This window comes from Petromyzon marinus, chromosome 38 (genome assembly GCF_048934315.1).
Source record: "Petromyzon marinus isolate PM22_M1 ecotype Great Lakes invasive population chromosome 38, UKy_Petmar_22M1.pri1.0, whole genome shotgun sequence".
In the NCBI taxonomy this organism is placed as follows: domain Eukaryota; kingdom Metazoa; phylum Chordata; class Hyperoartia; order Petromyzontiformes; family Petromyzontidae; genus Petromyzon; species Petromyzon marinus.
Genome location: NC_133704.1, coordinates 14,061,132 through 14,070,292, shown reverse-complemented (window position 1 = coordinate 14,070,292; position 9,161 = coordinate 14,061,132). Strand labels below are relative to the sequence as shown.

The 9,161-nt window shown below is 44.9% G+C and overlaps 1 long non-coding RNA gene across 1 annotated transcript in view; it reads left to right on the top strand.

The window, feature by feature from the left end:
• LOC142930405 (uncharacterized) overlaps positions 1–9,161 on the top strand; it is a 53,234-nt gene that overhangs the window by 19,346 nt on the left and 24,727 nt on the right. The gene's annotated exons all lie outside the window — the stretch shown is intronic.

The window sequence follows — 9,161 nt, the reverse complement described above, 5'->3', positions numbered from 1 at the left end:
ACTCTGGATTACCAGATGGATGTAAATTTTATTCCTAGTTATTTTATATCGGCAGATTCATACCACACGATTGTTCACCAATGACTTTCACATCTGATATAATTTCGCACGTTTATAAATCACCTCACGTTTATAAATCACCTCACGTTTATAAATTATCAAGTTTATAAATCACCTAACGTTTATAAATCACCTCACGTTTATAAATTATCAAGTTTATTAATCATCTCAAGTTTATAAATCACCTCACGGTACCCCGCAGGGGTCCCCGTAGCCCCCCGGTTTAAGAACCACCGCTCTAAGCAATAACTTTGACTTGCAAAGTTCACGCTTTTTGAGGAAAACAAATTCACGATTTTAAAAATTATTGACCCCAATGGTGAAACAGATGACCTATTGGTACGAGGACTGAAGTAGAGAGTGGCACTCCAGGAGTGTTTTTTAAACTATAATACTAAAGTACTTTTTATTTTACCGCATAAGGCCCCACTGAGCTTGAGAACAATTTTTTGAAGCGACTTGTCTATCACAAATTATAGCTCAACGAAGGTGAGGTAGCTTATCACGTGGACATTTATAGCAGCAGCCAAACACTCTAAACGCGTGGTGACGTTTATTCTAAATGTGGAGGGTAAATCGGAGGACCTGGGAAAAAATCCACGCGACTACGGGGAAAGACGCAAACTCCAAATATACAGCAGCAGCAGGCGTCAGTCGGGATAGAACCCACGACCTCCTAATTGATAAAATAAAATAACACAATAATATTCTCACGACCTTTAAGTGATCTGAGCGTGGCTTTTTCACTCCAGTGCTGTCCTCCAGACCGTCTCGTCCCTTCACCTGATGAAGGCCGCTTGTGTTGTGGCCGAAACGTCGTGAGAATATTATTGTGTTATTTATTTTATCAATTTATTATTTTATTCTCATTCTACGTGACTTTACCGAAAGAACCAAAGAAGATGAATCCTTGCAGTCACGAAAGCTTTAAATCGAAACCAGGTGAGGTAGTTAACATCTCCTAGGTGAGGTAGTTAAAATCTCTTAGATGAGATGGTTAACATCTCGTAGGTGAGGTGGTTAACATCTCCTAGGTGAGGTGGTTAACATCTCCTTGGTGAGGTAGTTAACATCTCCTGGGTGAGGTAGTTAACATCTCCTGGGTGAGGTGGTTAACATCTCCTAGGTGAGGTAGTTAACATCTCCTAGGTGAGGTAGTTAACATCTCCTGGGTGAGGTAGTTAACATCTCCTGGGTGAGGTGGTTAACATCTCCTGGGTGAGATAGTTAACATCTCCTAGGTGAGGTAGTTAACATCTCCTAGGTGAGGTAGTTAACATCTCCTAGGTGAGATAGTTAACATCTCCTGGGTGAGGTGGTTAACATCTCCTGGGTGAAATAGTTAACATCTCCTAGGTGAGGTAGTTAACATCTCCTAGGTGAGGTAGTTAACATCTCCTAGGTGAGGTAGTTAAAATCTCTTAGGTGAGGTGGTTAACATCTCCTGGGTGAGGTAGTTAACATCTCCTAGGTGAGGTAGTTAACATCTCCTAGGTGAGGTAGTTAACATATCCTGGGTGAGGTAGTTAACATCTCCTAGGTGAGTTAGTTAACATCTCCTCGGTGAGGTAGTTAACATCTCCTCGTTGAGGTGGTTAACATCTCCTGGGTGAGGTAGTTAACATCTCCTGGGTGAGGTAGTTAACATTTCCTGGGTGAGGTAGTTAACATCTCCTGGGTGAGGTAGTTAACACCACTGGGGAGACAGAGGCGACATGGTGCTGGCCACCCACATTCACCACGTACCCCCAGGAGTCCGCATACTCCCGGCTGAGAACTACTGTGGAGTAGAATACCATTTGTTATAGAGTTTTTATTACACATAAGGGACAGATAGCTATGAGGGAGCCATACTGTCTTGCTTGCTACCTACTTGTATTTGATGACATGTTCTCAATGATGTTAATTCTTTGTTGAGTTTTGTATACGCAATGCATCATCGGCTTCCATCATCTATACACTGCTGGATCAAGGGCTTTCCCAATACCAAAGATAATAATCTTGATTTGAAGCTTTCCCACCTGATGATGGACGCTTGTGTTGCGCCCGAAACGTTGTGATTTATTTTTATTTGAGAATAAAATAATAAATTGATAAAATAACGCAATAATATTCTCACGACGTTTCGGCCACAACACAAGCGGCCTTCATCAAAGAAGATGAATCCTTGCAGTCACGAAAGCTTTAAATCGAAACCAGGTGAGGTAGTTAACATCTCCTAGGTGAGGTAGTTAAAATCTCTTAGGTGAGATGGTTAACATCTCCTAGGTGAGGTGGTTAACATCTCCTAGGTGAGGTGGTTAACATCTCCTTGGTGAGGTAGTTAACATCTCCTGGGTGAGGTAGTTAACATCTCCTGGGTGAGGTGGTTAACATCTCCTAGGTGAGGTAGTTAACATCTCCTAGGTGAGATAGTTAACATCTCCTGGGTGAGGTGGTTAACATCTCCTGGGTGAGATAGTTAACATCTCCTAGGTGAGGTAGTTAACATCTCCTAGGTGAGGTAGTTAACATCTCCTAGGTGAGGTAGTTAAAATCTCTTAGGTGAGGTGGTTAACATCTCCTGGGTGAGGTAGTTAACATCTCCTAGGTGAGGTAGTTAACATCTCCTAGGTGAGGTAGTTAACATCTCCTGGGTGAGGTAGTTAACACCACTGGGGAGACAGAGGCGACATGGTGCTGGCCACCCACATTCACCACGTACCCCCAGGAGTCCGTATACTCCCGGCTGAGAACTACTGTGGAGTAGAATACCATTTGTTATAGAGTTTTTATTACACATAAGGGACAGATAGCTATGAGGGAGCCATACTGTCTTGCTTGCTACCTACTTGTATTTGATGACATGTTCTCAATGATGTTAATTCTTTGTTGAGTTTTGTATACGCAATGCATCATCGGCTTCCATCATCTATACACTGCTGGATCAAGGGCTTTCCCAATACCAAAGATAATAATCTTGATTTGAAGCTTTCCCACCTGATGATGGACGCTTGTGTTGCGCCCGAAACGTTGTGATTTATTTTTATTTTATACCTACGTGACTTTACTGAAAGAACCAAAGAGTCTTCTTTGGTTCTTTCGGTAAAGTCACGTAGAATGAGAATAAAATAATAAATTGATAAAATAACGCAATAATATTCTCACGACGTTTCGGCCACAACACAAGCGGCCTTCATCAAAGAAGATGAATCCTTGCAGTCACGAAAGCTTTAAATCGAAACCAGGTGAGGTAGTTAACATCTCCTAGGTGAGGTAGTTAAAATCTCTTAGGTGAGATGGTTAACATCTCCTAGGTGAGGTGGTTAACATCTCCTAGGTGAGGTGGTTAACATCTCCTTGGTGAGGTAGTTAACATCTCCTGGGTGAGGTAGTTAACATCTCCTGGGTGAGGTGGTTAACATCTCCTAGGTGAGGTAGTTAACATCTCCTAGGTGAGGTAGTTAACATCTCCTGGGTGAGGTAGTTAACATCTCCTGGGTGAGGTTGTTAACATCTCCTGGGTGAGATAGTTAACATCTCCTAGGTGAGGTAGTTAACATCTCCTAGGTGAGGTAGTTAACATCTCCTAGGTGAGATAGTTAACATCTCCTGGGTGAGGTGGTTAACATCTCCTGGGTGAGATAGTTAACATCTCCTAGGTGAGGTAGTTAACATCTCCTAGGTGAGGTAGTTAACATCTCCTAGGTGAGGTAGTTAAAATCTCTTAGGTGAGGTGGTTAACATCTCCTGGGTGAGGTAGTTAACATCTCCTAGGTGAGGTAGTTAACATCTCCTAGGTGAGGTAGTTAACATCTCCTGGGTGAGGTAGTTAACATCTCCTAGGTGAGTTAGTTAACATCTCCTCGGTGAGGTAGTTAACATCTCCTCGTTGAGGTGGTTAACATCCCTGGGTGAGGTAGTTAACATCTCCTGGGTGAGGTAGTTAACATCTCCTGGGTGAGGTAGTTAACATCTCCTGGGTGAGGTAGTTAACACCACTGGGGAGACAGAGGCGACATGGTGCTGGCCACCCACATTCACCACGTACCCCCAGGAGTCCACATACTCCCGGCTGAGAACTACTGTGGAGTAGAATACCATTTGTTATAGAGTTTTTATTACACAAGGGACAGATAGCTATGAGGGAGCCATACTGTCTTGCTTGCTACCTACTTGTATTTGATGACATGTTCTCAATGATGTTAATTCTTTGTTGAGTTTTGTATACGCAATGCATCATCGGCTTCCATCATCTATACACTGCTGGATCAAGGGCTTTTCCAATACTAAAGATAATAATCTTGATTTGAAGCTTTCCCACCTGATGATGGATGCTTGTGTTGCGCCCGAAACGTTGTAATTTATTTTTATTTTATACCTACGTGACTTTACTGAAAGAACCAAAGAGTCTTCTTTGGCCAAAGAGTCTTCTTTGGTTCTTTCGGTAAAGTCACGTAGAATGAGAATAAAATAATAAATTGATAAAATAACACAATAATATTCTCACGACGTTTCGGCCACAACACAAGCGGCCTTCATCAAAGAAGATTAATCCTTGCAGTCACGAAAGCTTTAAATCGAAATTTAACCAAAGAGTACCAAAGATAATACGAAGCATTTAAGATGGTTCACAAAGGTGCAATCGATATCAACCTTTTCATCAAATGCGTTTATTATTATGATTATCATCGCGACACAACTTTTAGACAGCTTCAAGTACGAGTTTCTGTGTAACCAAAGTGCGCATTACGTATAAATGTCATTTTAAAGTTGGCACGTTACAATACTTTAAAAACAATGGGAAATGATACTTCAATTACATCATGGGACCTCCTTTGCCAGTACCAAAATATGATAATAGGTTTTCCCCTTTTTTCTGGCATCTTAACAATGTTAAAACATCTTAACACCTGTTTTGTTGCCAGAAAAAAATGGGAAAACCTATTATCTTATACTTCAATTGCATGTAAATATAGGCAACGTGAGGGGAGAAAAAAAATCAGTGGTCACCACAGGAGCTCGGATAGCTCCTGAAATGCCCTCCTCTGAACTCGAACCCCCTTGTGAAGGCGCAGACCCCTGCAATCACTGGTTCACGTGCCTGCTGGCGGAAGGCAGGGCCTCCAATGAGAGCGGATTGCGGGTGGCTACTGCAGAGCTCATACACCATCATGAGGAGGCGATTTTGTCCGGCTCTTCCACGCTGTGCCAGACGTCTCGGAAGAGGTGGGAGTATCCAGACATCTTGACAGAGGTAGGAGTATCCACCACACTTTCACCTGCATCCACCACACCCAGACCTGCCGATTCGACTCACCGAACTGTGGTACAGAACCCTTTCACCACTGCTGGGTGGTGTAGGTGGAGGGGATTTAATAAACCTCCACCATTGTTCCAACTCCCGCCGCCAGGAGGTCGAATTGAACCAGCGGCCTTCGGTGATTGCAAGTCCGGTCTCCGTGTCCTAACCCATTACACCATCACAGGTGGCACTGGTGAAGGTGAGGGAGCAAAGACGCGGGAGCATAGATGTACTGCACAACAATAGATATCACCGCACTCCCGTCCACTCACAACATAGCCATTTTCCCGTCAATGTAAATACGCGTGGACACTGCCAGGGGAATGTGGAGTTTCCACCAAGTGGTCAAGGGGCACCCAAGAAGGCGATTGCCACCTGGCGGTTTTTCTGGCGTATAAAACCACAAACGCCTCTCGCTTGAGAATGAGGTGATCATAAATCTCAACGGGGCGGATCGCGCGATAGCAGAGAGAGCTGGGGGTTAGCACGCCAAAGACACGCGTCTCTTGACCAGTGGGGCACAACCACGGGAAAGAAGTAGAGTCAAGGACTGTGTAATGTGTAATAAGTTAAAACGGAATGGCAAAGAGAATGGGAAAGGTAAATAATGGGAAATAAGAGGAAAAGGTTGGAGAAGAAATGGAAAAAACGGGAGCAAAGGGTCAGGAAACAGAATCAGAATCTTTATTTATCCTGGAGAAAGCTGTGAAGCTATTTTTTTTTTTTACAAATTTCCAGTATTTTTCCGCAGATGTCTAGCAACGTGGTTAGGAAGCAGAGGCGACAAGGGCCTCGATGTCGTTGCACGGAGAGGTATCCGTTGCCACAGGGGGCGGTGAGGAGAGGGATTCAGAGTGAGGGTGGCCACACAGAAGTCACGTGATTTACGGGAGGCTTGAGCTTCCTCAGAAGTAGATATATAGAGGAAAGGGTTGGTGAATAAAGCAGAGATTTGTTCAATCTATTCTAGATTTGAAGCTTTCGTGACTGCAAGGATCCATACTCTTTGGTTCTATTCAGTAAAGTCACGTAGGTAAAAAATAAATAAAAATAAAATCACGACGTTTCGGCCACAACACAAGCGGCCTTCACACAGCTTAAAGGTCGCAGTCTGAGCTTGGCTCCGTTTCACTCCAGCGCAGTCTTCGAGACAGGCTGGTTCCTTCACCTGATGAAGGCTGCTTGTGTTGTGGCCGAAACGTCGTGATTTTTGTTTTATTTTTTTACCTACGTGACTTTACCGAATAGAACCAAAGAGTATTTGTTGAATCTCCATGATGCCACTGTGATGCAAGTTGGCCAAGAGATTGCAGTACTACAAGTGCATGGGTTCATGAAACATATCTGTGCAGACCTATGAGCCTATCTTGAACCTACTGAAACCTTATATATTTATTTCGGTTTTGGGTTAACCCGAACCAAAGTGGAATGGCAATAGGTTCAACTGTCTGTATATATGTACCGTGGTAAAGTCACCTGATTATTATTATTTAACATCTGTACACCTCAACACATTAATAAAAACACAGCAACTTTCCACCGTGTTGTTTTCTTTGCGTTACCTGGGCAACCTTGTCAACGCCGTGTGACCTCATTCGGCCAATCACGCGTGTTCTTGTGCGCACGTGCAACACGACAATAACGTGAACAAGTAAATTGTCGACAGCATTTGCTGTGAGCCCGCTTACTCAAATCCAAGGTGTGGCAGCCCACCGCTTAAGCCAGAGAAAAACATAATACAGAAGCATAAGTAACTTCAGTGTCCAACAGAGTAAACCTTTGCACCACCGCAAAGATAATTGATGTTGATATTTCACGATTTAAAAAAACCCGTTAACTGCTTGCCCTTTATACGTTTCCGGCCTTCGTGTGACAGCTAATGGTATGGAATGTCACGCGCGCATAGCTTTTTATCCTGTCCTTAAATAAACAAATGCTGGACCCCCCCCACCTGCAGTGTCCCTGAAATATCCCTATCATCTCACATCCCCTTGCTTGTCAATGTCCTAGAGAGGGTCGCATTCTCCCAGTCGCTCGGTGAGACGTCACTCGCTCTCTCCTCTGCCGCCCCCAGTTTGGAAATGATCTCCGACCACCCCTGGCCGACCGTGCTGTCGACTCCCTGCCCCTGTTCTCCGTTTCTTGCGCAGCGTGCCTTGAGATGCAGTGGCACGTAGGCGCGATATGAATTAAAGTTTTGCCGTATTCTCCGGATAATAAGACACCGTTTTGTTCGCCCGAATTTTTAAAGGAAGAGTTTGGTGGTGCCTCTCATAATCCAGTAGCTGTGTTCCTACTCGTGATAACCTGGGTTTTAAGAGTTGCGCGTTTTTAAACGTGCGTACTTCCAGATCTTTAGAACTCTATTGACAGTGGACAAGTTTTGGGGTGCGGCTTACATTTGTGGGAGTGTCTAATATTCCTGAGAATACGGTCATGGTAACTCTAAAACACATGTATTCGTGAACATACAAAAACAGATGCATCTTTATCCTGCTTGCGAGTACGGATTAGTTGTTTTCAAAGGCTGCACACGTATGTGTATATATTATCGCTATAAGTTACTGCGTGAGATGAGAGGGTGAATTTAAAAAGGGGTCGTCCATGTGTATTGTGTCATAGCACTTTTTGCACTCGAGCCCAAACCCAGCAATTACTCGTCGCAGACATCTGCGGTAGCAAGTTGAATCTGAACCCGGCAATGCGTGAGTTCGATTCCCGCTCACGGCCAACACCGGTGACGATCATCTGAACCGGTCTTGACAAAGGCGGCCGGGCGTGGTGCTGGTCGCCCACCCCCTCGTGTGCCGTGCCGGGCTTCATAGGCGCTGCTACTCGCTAACAGCACTTGCCCCAATAGTCTGTTAAGGCTATACGGGGATCTTTGTTTGGGGAACGGTAGTGCAGTGGTTAACATGCTGCGCTACGAACCCGGCGACCCGAGTTCGAGTCCAGCTCATGATCAATAATGATGACAATTATCTGAACCGGTCCTGGGTCTCCTCCTAGATTGGCTTGGCCTCGAGTGATTAACTGGTGAGGTGTGTAAACAACAACACTGGAGAGACAAAGGCGGCCAGGCATGGTGCTGGCCTCACCACCCTCCTTGCATGTCACGCTGGTCTTAATAGGTGCTCACTAACACTTGTCTGCACAGTCTATAAGGCTGCACACGGAATCATTTGTGCGTACATGTACAATATGTTTTGTTTCTGTATGATATTTTGTGTATCTTTATAAATGCATGTGTGCGTGTGTGTATGAGCATTATGCCCTCTCTTCGCTATGCTTGCGAAACGTGGAGCCCTTTAGAGGAGCATTTGGGCTGGTTTTAAACAATTAGGCTGGCCTGCCTACGATCCATCCTAGATTAACCAGACTGAATTGTGTGAGGAACTCAGATCTTTGAAAGATCCGGTCACAGTCCCCATCATCAGTGAGCTCCTCTGACAGGCGAGGCTGCGTTTGCACGGTCATGTAGCCCGCATGCCCAGCCACCACATGGCCAAGCAGCAGCTGTTTGGCCAGATGGAGGGGGCAAAATAACCGCGGTGGCATGAGCTGGAGAAGAGATGGATTGATGCGGTACAGGAGGATGTGGAGCTGATTCGATTTGTAGATAACTGGTACCAGCGTTGTCAAGATCGGCCTCTGTGGAGGAGGCTCATGAAGGACACTACTGGGCAGCTGCAACGCAATTGCCCTCCACCCACAACACAGGGCAGAGCAGCGACCCTCACAATAACGAGTGGAATGCCGGGCGCCTAAATCGCAGCAAGTTGGCGCAGTGGGGAGCACGGGTGATGCACCTGCCAGA